The sequence below is a fragment of the Lemur catta genome, chromosome 10 (assembly GCF_020740605.2).
Source record: "Lemur catta isolate mLemCat1 chromosome 10, mLemCat1.pri, whole genome shotgun sequence".
Classification (NCBI taxonomy): domain Eukaryota; kingdom Metazoa; phylum Chordata; class Mammalia; order Primates; family Lemuridae; genus Lemur; species Lemur catta.
In genome coordinates, this window is record NC_059137.1 from 78,366,304 (window position 1) to 78,382,602 (window position 16,299).

General features: G+C 40.2%; 1 long non-coding RNA gene across 1 annotated transcript; it reads right to left on the reverse strand.

Annotated features, from left to right (window-relative positions):
* Positions 1–2,093: 2,093 nt before the first annotated feature.
* On the reverse strand, positions 2,094–15,999 carry LOC123645776. The gene is made up of 3 exons (XR_006737697.1): positions 15,952–15,999; positions 2,246–2,282; positions 2,094–2,151 (listed from the first exon to the last, which is right to left on the reverse strand). It is a non-coding gene; the product is annotated as an uncharacterized LOC123645776 (long non-coding RNA).
* Positions 16,000–16,299: the final 300 nt, after the last annotated feature.

Here is a 16,299-nt window from a genome sequence, read left to right on the forward strand (position 1 = left end):
ATTTCTTTTTTTTTTTATGTGTATCAATCATCTAGTAACCACAATTTCTTGATCTATCCATCTGTTGATGGACACTTAGGTTGATTCCAAATCTTGGCTATTGTGAAAAGTGAGTACTGCAACGAACATGGGAGTGAAGATATCTTTTCCATATACTGAACTCTCCTCCTTTGGGTTTGTACCCAACAGTAGTATTGCTGGATCATATGGTAGTTACATTTCTAATTTTTTGTGAAACCTCCATTCTGTTCTCCATAGTCTTTGCACTAATTTACATTCCCACCAACAGTGTATGAGAATTCCTCTCTCTGTTGAGAGCATTGTTACTCAAGGGCAAAGATTCAGTGAGCAGGAAAGACTATGTGACACATAGATAAAAGAATAAGCAAAATTCCTGGGCATCTACTGTTTGTAAGATACTTGCTCCTTACTCACAAGCAGGGATTTTTCTTCTTTTAGAAGGATGTTGGGAGAATTTGAGAGTATATTCATCTTCCAAATGTCTGGGAACTATGCTACAAGCATGGAATGTTGACTGCCTGTAGGTGAAAACAATTGCTGTTACCTGTCTGCCCTACACTCTGTGTCACATATTTAAAACCATGTCCCAGTCTCTGAAGGACAGAAACTTACTTCCTTTGCTGTCAGTGCTATCTTAATAGTCTTCTTCCTACTACTGTTCAATGCTAAACTCATTTTCTATCCCAGTTTGGTTCTCAGAGGGCCACTCTGCCCACTGACTCATCTACTCTCCCCCCAAATGGATGTTTGCACTGTGGTTGTTCTGTACAGGAAACACGGCCAACAAGGTGATTGTGTGACCCCACCCTGCTCCACACTGCATGTCCCCAGAGTCCTCCTAGTTTGTAGCTTCGGTTGCTGTTTTCAGTGCCTGGTGCTGTTTTTTAAGTTTTGCCTTCTGAGGGTCATGTTATCTGTGAAGCCCTGGCACAAAGCCATCCCATGGGTGTTCACGCCATGTCATTTTCAAACTTCTGTCTATCTGCCTGTGTTGTTTCCTAGGATGCTACATCTGGGTAAACACCTTTTGATGCTGTGCTCAGAAGCATTTTTTTTGAAAGCTTTATTTTCTCTGCCTACCCTTCTGGGGTGATCTTAATTCATTTTATCTACACAAAGTGGTATTTTAGGGAAAGGCCTATAACCTAAAATATGGCTTTTCTAATTGAGATGGAGCTTTAGGGGAATGTTTCAAGAGAGTACAAAAGGCAATCCATGCTCAAATACGCTTGAGTGTTTTCAATGAATGTGACTTCAGAAGCTGTTCACATAATGGTGTGAAACCACAGAGTTGTGGGGTTAATAAGGAAAGGGTTCTAGGGAGAGTTCAGTTTGACAGAAAACTCTGAGATGAAAGACAAATTGGATGGGGTTAGCTTGAGATGGATGGAGGGTCTAGGGTAGAGAAAAACTTGTTTTCTTCAAAAAGCATGGGTAAATCTTTATTTGTGTGGGATGGCTCATCATAAGACGGGCTGGCAATGACGGCACGTGTGCAGTGCAGCACAGTGAGGACAGCACAGGCTTTGGCTCCACTCTTGGTTGCCTGTATGATTTTGGTCAAGTTATTTCAAAGCCTCAATGTCCTTATCTGTAAAATAAGCATAGAAATATCTATATGGTAGGCTTATGTGAAGTCTCAATGCTTGACAAGAGATAGGTGCTCAACTAACATCAGTTTATTTCTTTCCATTTTACAAGTTTCATCCAGAATTGTTTTTGAGCACCCACCATGGACATACTGCTAAGCTCCTAACCTCTTTTCATGCTGGAATTTCTAGGAACATGGTATTTGAGTTAATGCCTTCCAATGTGCTCCCAAATCTCACAATAACCAACTTCTCTCATACACAGTAAAAAACTTAGGGAATGACTCCAGTTAACTGGAACCCAGGTTGTTTAATTTACTGTTGCCAAAACCTTCCCCATGGATATTAAGTCACCTTCTGGTCTAGAGTTTGCATCCAATACAATGTGCATGAATATTCCTTGCATCAGAATATCAGCTTTCACTGTTGGATATCGTAGATAGTGAAGACACAGCTAAGTGACCCAAGAACATAAGTTGGCAGCTGATTTTGCAACTAAATCTCTGGCAGGAGCTTAGGTTTTGTTATTTTTCTCCTTCACCTAGAAGAGGGAGTACAGAAAATGGTAGTTATTTTGGCTTCCGTAAAGCACTTCTGAAGAAGTTTTGGCTGCTTGGTTTGAAGAAGTAGCTTACATCTGCTTCCAGGTAGCTTGTTGATCTTCTCGTTATACTAGTGAGAGAGAAAGAAGGCTGTAAGAATGGTGCAGATTTCTTATCTCAGAGAACCAGGTTCCTGTGTTAACAGAAGAGACGATTCTAGCAAACCTGTGCCAGGAATGTGTGGGGACAGTAGGTGTTTGTTTATGAAAAGCATTGTGGATATAATGGTAGGGAGGTCAGGAAAAGGGGGCATTCCAAAGGGAAATTTGGAGGCAATGTTGGGTGGAAATAAACCATGTCCCCCATCTTGGATTAGAAAAGGAGCTTTTAAATATTTAGGCTTCTTTCACTTTCAGGGCATTTTTATGATGCGAGTCTTTTTATAACCCACCTGTGCCACAGAGAGGCCAAACTTAGCTCAGCTGGGGGTCCGGCCAAGGAAGAGATGTGTTACTGGGTCTATTCTTCCCATGATTCAACTGAATTTCTTGTTTGCAAGTTCTGGCAGTTTCCTGTGCTACTGGGAAAGATGACTAAAAAATTGTATGTTCTGGAAGCTGTGGACAGTCTATGCTCCAACTCAGCTCTAGCTTCTTATAAGGGGGAGGGAATTTACTGGGAGAGTTTTCCTCTTTTTTTGGCTCCATTTGGTAAATCATTTCACCTTTAAGAAATGGAAGGGAAGAATTGAGGCCTGAATAATTTACAGGGGATAACTGTTACATGCAGTGAATAATTATCAGGACAATATTAGAGTAAATAACAAGAAAAACAACTAGCAAAATATATAGGATTACACCACAGCAGCTGTGAGAACGATTTTCAATCTAGAAATTTCAGGCTCTTTCCGAATGTCAACAAGTTATGGTTTTCTGTAGGTCCTGAAAATAGAGCTTCTACACAGAACCTTCTCTGTCCCACACTCCTGTTACTTTAGTCCCATGCTGTCTACCTAATCTCCTCTTCGGTCATTTAACAGCTAACTTCCACTTTTAGGAAAAGTGTGTCCAGAAAGGTTAATGTGGCAGAGATTTGCTATGTGCTCACCAAGACCATTTCCTCTTTCTGGGCACCTGCTTCTAGGTGGAGCTGTGAGACTAGTGTGGGAGGAAATGACATAGCCATGCAGGGATGACCCAGACAGCATCCTGTTCAATTCAATATATTCCTTCTCTTCCCCGCTCCTTGCAGTTGGGTGATGCCAGAGCAAATGTGTACTGAAGATGGAGTAGACATCACAGGGGAGGAGCCTGAATCCCTGAGTCTCCGTGGGAGGAGACTCGCTCAATCAGGAGTATGTGCTTTGGACTTTGCATCGTGAAAAATAAACTTTTATTGTGTTAGGGCACTTGGAATGTGGAGTTGTTTCTTAGGGCGGTTAGTTTATCCTGGCTAATACACGGAGCCGCTCACTCTGCCGTCTTTGAGAACATTCATTATTCATCACTTCATCTGTAAGGCAGGTGACTCACAGTTCACTTAACATGAGGGAAAGTCCTGAAACTATGGGATTGTGAGGAATGACAAAGGACCTTTTGTTCCTGGGATGTTTGAGTTAGCTTCTTCTGAGGCCATTGGATTAGTCAGTCAGTAATTGTGAAAGCCACTGTATGAGGTTGTTTAAGTGTAATCCGTTTTGTAGGGAAGGAGTTGGGATAGGTTGTATGTTCACCTCAGGTGCAATGATGCAGTGTGTTGTGCTCTGTTGCAAGGTGTAGCATGAATGGCTTATTATTAATAATGGTTAATGTGCTGAAGGTTCTGATTTTTTAAACCTATTTTATTTATTTTAAATTTTATTTTAGTAAATTTAGGGGATACAAATGGTTTTTTGTTACATGGGTGAACTGCATAGTGGAGAATTCTAGGGTTTTAGTGTGTCCATCATGTGAATAGTGTACATTGAGCCCTATAGGTAACTTCCATCCCACACCATCCTAGCTCACGGCAACCTCAGACTCCTGGGCTTAAACGATCCTACTGCCTCAGCCTCCCGAGTAGCTGGGACTACAGGCATGCGCCACCATGCCCAGCTAATTTTTTCTATATATATATTTTTAGTTGTCCAGATAATTTTTATTTCTATTTTTAGTAGAGACGGGGTCTCGCTCAGGCTGGTCTCGAACTCCTGACCTTGAGCGATCCACCCGCCTCGGCCTCCCAGAAGGCTAGGATTACAGGCGTGAGCCACTGCGCCCGGCCTATCCACTCCTTTCTGAGTCTCCCACATCCATTATGTCATTCTGTATGACCATGCACACCCACTGTTTAGCTCTCACTGATGAGTGAGAACATGCAGTGTTTGGCTTTTTGTGCCTGGGTTACTTCACTTGGGATAATGACCTCCAAGGATGCTCCGTGGACTTCTTACCCTGCCTTCCTCAGTGTTGATATCTTATATAATTATAGAGCAATATCAAAACCAAGAAATTGACATTGGTATAATCTATAGGGATGATTTAGATGTCACCAGTTATATGTTCACTGTTGTGTATGTTTTCAATTGTATGCAATTGTGTCATGTGCGTAGCTTCAGGGAACTACCATTCTCAATCACGAGGCAGAACTGTGCCATCCTCACAGGTTCCCTCAAGCCACACCTTCACTCCAACCTTCTCCATTTCCCTGCCCCCAACTCTCGGCAACTGTCCTCCATCTCTATAATTTTGTGATTTTGAGAATATTATATAAATAAAATCATATAGTATTTGACTTTTGCCCATTAGCATAATTTCCTTAAGGTCTGTGTTAGGTTTCTTCAGAGAAACAGAACCAATAGCTTGTATGGAGAGATAGAGAAATTTGTTATGAAGGATTGGACACAACTATAGAAGCTGAGAGTCCCACAATCTACAGTCTGCAAACTGGAGGCCCAAGAAAGCTGCCACTGTAGTTCTAGTCTAAACTGGAAGGCCTGAGAACAGGGGAATGGATGGTGTAAGTCCCAAAATCTGAAGGCCCAAGACCCAAGACTGAGGACAAGGAGAAGATGTCGCAGCTCAGCAGAGAGAGCAAATTTACCCTTCCTCCACGTTTTTGTTCTGTTTGGGCCTTCAGTGGATTTGAAGATGCCTGCCCACATTGGTGAGGATTGGCATTCTTTACTCAGTCTGCAATTCAAATGCTAATCTGTTGTGGAAACATCCTCACAGACACACCCAGAAATAATGTTTTACCAGATATATGGGCGTCGCTTACCCAGTCAAGTTGATACACAAAATTAACCATCACAAGTCCACCCTTGTCAACTTGGCACCCATACGCATCTCCTTAAACCATACTTAATTTCCAAAAGAAAATAACAAGGTCATAATTCTGCCTAACAGGATACAACTATCCTGCATGCAACTGAAAATACACTAATCCCTTCCCTAAAGGAGGAGGCAAAATCCTTGATTAATGTTTACTCTTCTCCTGATATCCCATAACTTAAATACTGTAATGTAAAATTAATAATACTTAAGTACTGATAAAAAAGTCAATACATCTTATGCTACATGATAAGCGAATAAGAGAGGGGAAAAACCAAAGATATTTGCTTAATATATCCATATATGTACACAAACATATTCATAACAAAATAAGGAGGAAATACGACAATTACAGTCCTCATTTCTGTAATGATCACATGGTCACAGCTGGTATTTATAATCATATTTTTCTGCCACCCATTCTGTATTCTCTTTGCCTTTAGCAAGCACCTCAGATGGTCATAGTTCTTTACCTCATGGGGTGACAAAACCTTCATTCCTGAAGGTTCTGGGCTATTAGCAGTTCTGTCTGGTTTGGGTTGTTGTTGTGTCCAGTGACCTTAATTACAGGGCATGATAATACTAAGAGATATCCTATAGAATCTTCTATATTCCAGATATACTTTTCATTACTTCCATATGGAGTAGTAGCCCAATTTCCCCTTGTTAATCTAGACCAATCATCCCAGCCAATACCATAATTCCTGTCTTTACCTGTTGACAAAGTGACCCAGGTTGCAATCTTCTGGTTCAATGAAGTCATTATCGTATTTTCTGAAGGAAACATTCTTACCTCTGGGGATAAGACCTCTAGGCCTACAGAGCATAAAGTCTCAGGAACAGGAAGAAAAAATTTTGCTAATAGGTGTAGTAATGACAGGTGCCACTCCCATTTCTACCCCTTGATTCCTGGACTCGTAAATCCTGGCTACCATAGAAACAGCTCTCTTTACTGGATACTGATTCAGAGGATATACAGCCTTTGGAGAACCTTGCCCCAGCCCTGCAAGGTTCTGCCACCTAACTGGTGCTACAACTGTGACTGCAAAAGGCCATTTCATGGTTCTGTATCAAGCCAGCTGCCTCAGGATGGTGGGGAACACGGTAGGATCAGTGAATTCCCTGACCATTAACTCATTGCTGCACTTTTTTGGCTGTGAAGTGAGTTTCTTGGTCAGAAGCAATGCTATATGGAAAAGAATGACAGTGAGAGGGTAGTTTTGGCAGAATTACATGCAAGGAAGGCAAATATGTATCCAGAGTAAATATCTATTTACGCTGCCCCTTCTATGATGGAATTGGTCCAATGTATTCAGCCTGCTGCCAGATCAAATGGTAGTTCTACTTTTAGCTCTTCGAGGTATCTCCATATTACTTTCCACAGAGGTTGTACTAGTTTGCAGTCAGGCAGGTGGAAGGGGAGAGATGGGGATGGGTACATTCCCACCTAATGGGTGCAGTGCACACCTCCTGGGGGATGGACATGCTTGAAGCTCTGACTCAGGTGGGGCAAAGGCAATGTATGTAACCTAAACATTTGTATCCTCCATAATATGCTGAAATAAAAAACAAAAACAAAAAAACCTGCCTCCAGGTAGTTGGCTGATCATCCTGGAGAATGGTGCCAGATCAGGAGCTCAGTGTTGGTCTCTGCTGCTGGCAGACTGGGCCCTCAGTATAGCCATAGCAAGGTCAGCTTTGGTGAGTGGAAGTCCATGTTGCTGAGCATGTCCATGACCTCCATACCTGCCCCCATGGCCACTGTGTTCATGATCCAACTGGGCAATGATAGGGGTGGCTGGTGAAGGAAACTGACTGGTATCCAAGCATGGGTCATCCTATCCATCTGATTATTAAAATTCTCTGCTGAGGGCACCCTTTGGTGAGCATTCACACAGGGAATACATTTTTTCATGGTTTTCTGGGTTGTTTTTTTTTTTTTTTTGCCCATTCAGGAGGTCTATCCATGTGCCTCTTCCCCCAATTTTTTGTCACCAATTTCCTGTCATGTTCCTTCCAAGTCCCTGACCATCCAGCCAATCCACTGGCTATAGCCCATGAATTGGTATCTAATTGCACATCTGACCATTTCTCCTTTCAAGCAAAGTGCACAACGAGGTGCACTGCTTGAGGTTCCTCCCTTTGGGAGGGTTTCTCTTAACCACTGTTCCTCAGGCATAGCCTAAAGAAAGGCTGTAGTACTGCAGTTCTTCACTTGTGGGTGGTGGGTGCCTGCAGGTTATGCAGAACCATCTATAAACCAGGCCCACGTCTTCTCTTCCTCTGTCAACTCATGAAAGGAAACTGTCCATGAAACCACAGGTGCAGGCTGGGAGAGAGAAGGCAGTGTAGCAGGAGAGGGGGCCCTGGGCATTTGGGCCACTTCTCTGTGTAATTTAGTTGTGCCTTCAGGGCCTGCTCTGCCCGGTCACACATATACTGCTTCCATTTGATGATGAAGTGCTGCTGTGGACACCCAACATTACAGTGTGGTGATCTGATAACACTCAGTCTGTGATGGGGGGCTTAGGTTGCATGGTAATTTGATAGTTTATGGTCAAGTGTTCAGTCTCTACTAAGGCCCAGTAGCAGGTTGGTTAAGAGCTGTTTATAAAACAGCTGTTTATAAAAGGAGAATAATTATCTGCAGCTGACCGCAGGGCCTTGCTCCAAAATCCTAAAAGCCTATGTGGCAATTCATCTATAGGGGCCTGCCAAAGGCTCTAAATAGCTTCCCTGTCTGCCACTGACATTTTAAGTACCATTGGATGTGCTAGATCACATAGCCCAAAGGGCAGAGCAGCTTGGCCAGCAGCTTGGACCTGTTGCAGAGCCTTCTCTTGTTTTGGGCCCCACTGAAAACTAGCAGTTTTTCTGGTCATATAGTAAATGGGCTGGAGTAACACACCCAAATGAGAAACATGGTGCCTCCAATATCCAAAGAGGTCCACTAGGCATTGTGCCTCTTTCTTGGCTGTAGGAGGGGCCAGATGCAACAACTCACCCTTTACCTTTCAAGGGATATTTTGACATGCCCCACACCACTGGACCCCTAGGAATTTCACTTTTAAAAAATAAATTTTTTAAAAATTTATTTTAAATGACAAATAAAATTGCACATATTTATGTGTATAACAAGATGTTTTTATAAACGTGTACATTGTGGAATGGCTAAATCATGCTAATTAACTTTATTACCTCCATAGTTAGCATTTTTTTTGTGGCAAAAGCACTTAAAATCTATCCTCTTAGCAATTTTCAAGTATATAATACATTTTTATTGACTATAGTCACCATTTTGTACAATAGATCTCTTGAACTTATTCTTCCTAACTGACATTTTATATCCTTTGACTGATATCTCCCCAATCCCTGCATGCCACTCTCCAATCCTGCTCAGCCTCTGATAGCTATTGTACCATTCTACTTTCCGCTTCTATTCATTCATTTTTTTTAGATTCCATATACAGATGAGATCATGCGATATATGTGTTTCTGTGCCTGAATTATTTAACATAAAGTCCTCCAAGTTCTTCCATGTTGTTGCAAATGATAGAATTCTCCTTAGTATTCCATTGTGTATGTACACTACATTTCCTTTATCCATTCATCTGTTGATGGACACAGTTTGATTCCATATCTTGGCTATTGTGAAAAGTGCTACAATAAACATCAGAGTACAGATTTCTCTTTGACATACTGATTTTGTCTTCTTTGAATATATACCCAGCAGTGGGATTGCTGGATCAAATGGTAGCTCTGTTTTTAATTTTTTGAGGAACGTCCATACTGTTTTCAATAATGACTACACTAACACATTCCCACTAACAGTGTACAAAGGTTCCCTTTTCTCTATATCCTTGCCAGTATTTGTTATCTTTAATCTTTTTGATTATAGCCATTCTAATAGGTATGAAGTGACATGTTACTATGGTTTTAACTTATATTTCCCTGATGATTAATGATATTGAGCATTTTTTCATATACCTGTTGATTATTTGTATGTTTTCTTTTGAGAAATGTCTATTCATATACTTTGCCCATTTTTCAATTGAGTTATTTGTTTTTTTGTTATTGAGTTGTTTGAGTTCCTTAAATATTTTGGATATTAACCTATTAGCAGATGTATGGTTTGCAAATATTTTCTCCCATTTCCCATTTTGTAGGTTGTTTTTTCACTTTGTTGACTGTTTCCTGTGCTGTACAGAGGCTTTTTAGTTGTATGTAATCCCTTTTGTTTATTTTTACTTTTGTTCCCTGTTCTTTTGGTGTCATATCAAAAAATTATTTCACAGACCAATGTTATAGAGTTTTCACCCTATGATTTCTTCTAGTAATTTTACAGTTTCAGGTCTTATGTTTAAGTCTTTAATCCATTTTGAGTTGATTTTTGTATATGAAGTGAGATAAAGGTCCAATTTCATTCTTCTGCATGTGGATACCCAGTTTTTCCAACATAGTTTATTGAACAGACTCTCCTTTCCCCATTGGGTGTTCTTGGGATTTTTCTTGAAAATCAATTGACTGTAAATGTGTGAATTTAATTATTTATGGATTTTTGTTCTGTTGTTCTAGGTATCTCTTTTTATGCTAGTCTCATGCTGTTTTGATTATGAAAGCTTTGTAGTATATTTTGAAATCAGGTAGTGTGATGCTTCTAGTTTGTTCTTTTTGCTCAAGACTGCTTTAGCAAGGATCTTTTGTGGTTCCATGCAAAATTTGGGATTTTTTTTCAATTTCTGTGAAAAATGTCATGGTAGTCTTGATGGGGATTGAATTGAATCTGTAGGTCACTTTGGGTACTATGGGTATTTTAACAATATTAATTCTAATCCATGAACACAGGACATTGTTCCATTTATCTGTGTCTTTAACTTCTTTCATAAATGTTTTACAGTTTTCAGTATACAGATCTTTCACCTCCTTGGTTAAACTTATTCTTAAGTATTTTATTTAATTAATTCATTATTTTATTTTATTTTATTTTAGCTGCATCCAATAGTCCCTGAAATATCTGATTTTGAGAACATTAAATAAATGGAATCATATGTTAGTTGACCTTTTGAGATTGACTTTTGTCACTCAGCATAATTCCCTTGAGGTCCATTCAAGTTGTTGTGTGTATCAATAGTTCACCCTTTTATATTGCTGAGTAGTATTCTATAAAATGGATTTACCACAGTCTGTTTAATTATTCACACATTGAAGAATTTGGGACTATTCCCAATTTTTGGCTATTGTAAATAAAGCTGCTATGAACATCCATGTATAAGTTTTTGTGTGAGTATAGTTTTTAATTTTTCTCTTAGATAAATGCCCCAATGTGCAATTGCTGGGTTATATGACAAGTGCATTTTTAGTTTTAGAGAAAATTGCCACACTATATTTCAAAGTGCCTGCACCATTTTACATTTCCATCAGTAATGTATGAAGTGACCCAGTTTCTCTGCATCCTTGTCAGCATTTGACATTATCACTGTTTTTTATTTTAGTCATTCTCAGAGGTGTGTAGTGATGTTTCCATTGTGGTTTCAACTTTTCCTGGTGGTTGATGATGTTGAACATCTTCTTGTGTGCTTATTTACTATCTACATTTCCTCTTCAGTGAAATAGCTGTTCATGTCTAAGCCCATTTTCTAATTGGATATTTTTTTATGTTGAATTTTGAGAATTCTTTGTATAATCTATATATGTTTCTTTGTTGGCTATGTGGTTTGCAATATATTTTTCCACTTTGTAATTTGTCTTCTAATCCTTTTAACAGGATATTTTACATAACAGATATTTTTAATTTTGATGAGGTCAAATTTATTAATTTTTTCTTATGGATTATACTTTTTGTGTCAAATCTAAAAACTCTTCATCTAGCCCTAGGTCCCAAAGATTTTCTTTCATGCTTTTTAGATAAATATTTTATAATTTTACATTTAAGACCATGATCCATTTTGAATAAATTTTTGTGTAAGGTGTGAAGTTTAGGTTGAGCTTCATTTTTTGCTTTTACGGATGCACAATTGTGTGTATGCTTTTTGAAAAGAAATGAGAATAGTCAGTCATCATATCATCCATGACAATCCCTTGCTCATGTTTTCATAAACTTTCCTGAATGAGAGGGAGATGGACTAGAGATACAGCTATGGCATCTATGCACATACATAACAATAACATTTTATGTCGACATAATTCTTAAATAAGAAGCTCACAAGCCAAATGAGGCCTACAGACATATTTGTCCCACACAGTGTTTTAAAAAAATATCTTGAGCCAACTTTAAAAATTTGAAAATTTTGTGTGCAAATGTGGATTTACGGATTCTCTTTCCAAATCAGAATATTCAGTAATTGTAAACCCACATTCCTGCCTGACAACGGTTTCCTCGCATTGAGGTGTTCCTTTGGACAGGACATGCTCTCTGCAGTTCACAGCAGTCTCCACCGATCCCTATTGACTCCTCAACACTGAGGAGTCTGATAATGGGTTAATATCCAATTGTCAGTCAGGCAATTGTCAGTGTCACCTCTCTTCATTATTGCTTTCCTTGCACTATTGTTTCAGTTGTCCAGTGCTTGTTCCCCTGTGGAGCTCTCTGCATTTCCTCTAAACCTTTGCATTTGTGAGTTCCTTAGGTTTCTCTTCTTGGCCTGTGGCTCCTTTCCTTTCCTTCCATTTCTCCTACCTTTCTCCTTTGCTCTTTCTCAGGTTATTGATTTAAGGCTAATTTTATTTTTGATTGGCAGTAAATTTTATTTTTGATTGAGAGTGGACTATCACTGGGCGTTCCTAGGTCCTACATGATTTTGACCTCACAGGAGGTCCAGCCATGGTGACGATCTGGCATGCAGCATGCCATGTGAGAGTGGTCAGTTTCCAACATAGAGGTGGTGGTGGGGTGCGGAGAATACCCACTAGGTTTGTGATTTTAAATGACCTGTCATGCCTTTGTTATTAAGTGCCCACCCTTCCGAGTTGGGCCATTGAGCTCAGTCATAAAAGCGTACGTTATGGCATTCAAACTATAATTACTCTAAGTCACACTTGAAGTCATTTGAAAAAAAATTGGCTTTTGACTAAGGAATGACTCATGGTGTCCTAAGGAAGGAAGGCCAAGAAAGAGCAATGCCAAAGGGTGGGAAATTTCAAAAGCTTCTGGGAAAACCTAGGTCGGGGAACAACAGACCTATACTGCAAGACCTTCTTCCTTCAAACCTCACATCACATTTGATTTCAGAAAAAACAATGATAACATCATAACTGTCTTGAGCACAAGATGGCAGTCTTACGTCTGCTTCACTGCCCCTGGCAGTCTGGAGAAAAGTGATAGGAAACACAGTGGAAACAAAACTGCTTGTGTTGCTGAGAAATAGTGAAAAATAAACAGTAATCAAGAAGAGTGATGAGGGAAGGGAAGGGATGAAAAATACATGCAAGTGTTTTGTGTGTTGTTTTGCTTTGTTTTAAAATTTGGCTCTACTTATAGTCTCGAGTCTTTGTGGTAAATACACATGGGCTTGAGTCGTGTGTGTGTGTGTGTGTGTGTGTGTGTGTGTGTATGGTTAGGCTCCGATGCAGATAGAGCAAAGACCCTGGAAGATCCATGCGATGCAGAAGGAAACAGAGACACCGTATGTGTCAGGTGGGAGGCAGGCAATGGATCCAGGTTCTCAAATGGAGGGGGTCTTAAGCTATAATGACCTCTTTATAGTGTTCGCATGAAAATGAGAAAATGGGAAATTTTTGTTTTTATACAATGATCTATGTCAAACTCTAGTAAGTGTGTAGATGGCGTTCCAGTCATAGGTAGATATTCAAAAGAAGAGTAAAAGAGACTCTGGCATGTTCTCTCTCTCTCTCTCTCTTTCTCATAGCCGCTGAAAACCAACTACACTGGAGCACTCTTTTCTGCAAAGAAAAATCATATCCTGGGATGAAAAGAAGGATGTAGTGGAAAGGCTAACTTAACAAGAGGCTCTCTGGCATTCTCTAATGAGACACCCAGCATAGTCTGGGCAGTGTGGAGGTAATTCAATTGTCACAGCCAGCCCTAAAATTGTGTCAAAAACACCAAAGCAGAGGAAGCTAGAAGCTGCTGCTTCTGGGGTAAGGTGAGGTCATTCTGTGCCTTGCTGCTACTCAGGACGGCTAGCTACAGGGCAGTTGCTTTTATAGGCAGAGAAGTAGCGTCTCAGCTGATTGTTGTTCCTTCTGTTCTGGAAAGTATGGGCTACGTTGATACTTTCAATCCTTGTTGAAATGATATTAAACCTTCACTGTATGACTTTCTTCACTTACAAAATGAGGTTAATAAAGGTAATACAACCACCTGGGGAAGCAATATCCTTCACATGAAGAAAATTTCAGACTTAACGTTTCAGACATTCAAAGACAATATCTAGTCATCCAAGAGCCTTGTGAGATAGAAGTTTGATACCATTATCCCCATTTTTTAAATGTGGAGTTGCAGGCACAGAAAGGCAAGTGGAGAAGCTAAAACCACACTATGCTTTCACTCCACAAACATCTTGGTGATTTTTCTTTGTTCAGTTATTTAGAGAACAAAGAATTCAAAGGACATTGGAGAATCAGAACCAGAGGCAGTGGCTGATAATGTCTTTGGGGTTGCGAGACCACTGGCCATGGCTCTCAGGATGTCCCCTCCCCAAACAAAAAGTACTAAGTGGCACCTTTTTTCAAGTTTAAGTTCAAGAGAATTGATTTTTTTTTCTGATTGTGTTTTGAGGATCTGACAATAGTCTTTGAAGATTGCTAGAAATATTCTGGACTACTGAAAACACAGAATTAGCTTCATCTGCCTTCAGAAGCTAAATTCTCTGGGGACAAATTTTTATCTTCTACTTATCTCACATGTGAGGCTAAGAGGAAATGGGAGGCAGAAGGGCTTCTCCCATCTCCAGGACCTTCTCCTTAATCCACAAGATACCTTGCCCTATGCACAAAAGATGTCTCCCAGGTGGTAGAGAAGTTTATTAAAACTTTTGAAGGGCAATATTAAGCGAAGGCAAAAGGTGAAGTTTCTATATTTCCAAAGTGCCTTGCAGAATCTCTGGGGCTTCTAGACAGAAAAGAGGAATTTCTGTTATAAGGCATGAGGTCAGTCAACTGACCACGAAAGTTCTTTAAGAAAGAGAAGCCACTTAAACAAAAAACAACAGAATCTCAAGAAGAGGTGGTTTCATTCTACAGAATAATTTGTTTTCTGTTTTTTCTTTACTGGGATGACTTGAGAAGTGCAATTCTGACATGGACTTTGTCTCTGTAAGGCTTTCTGTTCATCATATTTAGGATAGAATTGTTCTAAGTTCATCTAAAGCCAAGGATTAGGGTTGCCCAGGAGAGGAAATGAGGAGGAACAGGAGGAGACACTCACACATGAAAATACTTGGAAAAGCTTCAGGGCCTGTCAGATGCAGGTCTTGGTAGAAATCACCAAAGATTCTTCAGACAGGCCACTGCATTTCTGGGGGTGAACTGCCATAAGGCTGACATGACCAAAGCAAAAGGAAGTGTGAGAAAGCAGTCACCATGTCTCCTTAGAAATCAGGTCTGGGGGCAAGAGGTCAGCATATACAGTTGGTGCTAATTTTCTGGGGAGGTTAGAGCAAAGGTGTAGGCATGGCCACAACCTGAGCAGCATGTGGCTCCTCCTGCATGCTATGATGTTTCCACTCTCCTTGCATTTTACTCACACCATCCTCCTGGTCATTTCTCCTGGATAATTTAAGCGTGCCCTTTAAGAGTCAGCTCAAGGGTCACCACATCCATGAGACCTCACCTGGATCCTGGATGGAGCTCTATGCTCCTTCTCTGTCTCCTATTGTGCCCAGTACTTGCTTCCAATCTTACCCATGTGAATTGAAATGATCTACTTTTCCATGTGTCTTCTCATAAAACTTCAAGTTCTTAGAAGACAGGAATTGTCCCTTATTCCTATTTATATTTTCAGCACCAAGCAATGTCTGTCAACTGACTTGAAGAGAATTAGGGGTCTGAGGGCTAAGGAACCCTCACCTCCAAATACTTCCCTGGAAGTCAAGGTATGGGAACTGATGCTGATAGCTCTCCACTGGCTTGTAGATGCTTGGGACATAAGATAGTTTCAGAGTGCCTTCAGAAAGTTCTAAGACTATATAAAACCTTTCCTTCACAAGCAATAACCATGCATTATTATTGTTTGTATAATTACAGAAATTATCCTTTTGGTGGAGAACAATTACTTTTCTGATTGATGGTTAATTAATTAATTATGTAATACAGGTAAGGATTTGCATAGGGAAATGCAAGAGACATGGAGAAGATTCTGTGGCCAGTGCAAATGAGATAGCTATGCCTCTATGTCTCTTTCGTAAAGGCCTAGAATGTCAGAGCTGAAAGGAACCAGTGAGGTTACCTAGTTCCTCATTGTTTTGGTCATCTGTTGCTGTTGTAGCAAACTACCCAAAACTTAGTGGCTACAACAACCATTTTACTTACCTCATGATTCTGTGGGTTAGGAATTCAGGCAGGGTGAACTGATTCTTGCTTTCCAGGTGGCATCAATGTAAGTCATTCAGAGGTGTTTGGGTGGTGTATGATCTGGTCTGGAGAAATACGTTGGAATGGAGCCAGCAGGTTTCATTCACATATGTGGTCTCTAGATAGGGCTATCTGTAAGGCTGGACTCACTGGGACTGTCGGCCAACATGCTATCCAGCATGGTAGCTTCAGGGTAGTTGGACATCTTACCTGGTGGTTTAGGGTTCCAAGAGTGATTCCTCTAGTGCACAAGGCAGAAGCTGCATCTCTTTATGACCTCAGAAGTCACATTGTGACATCTTTACT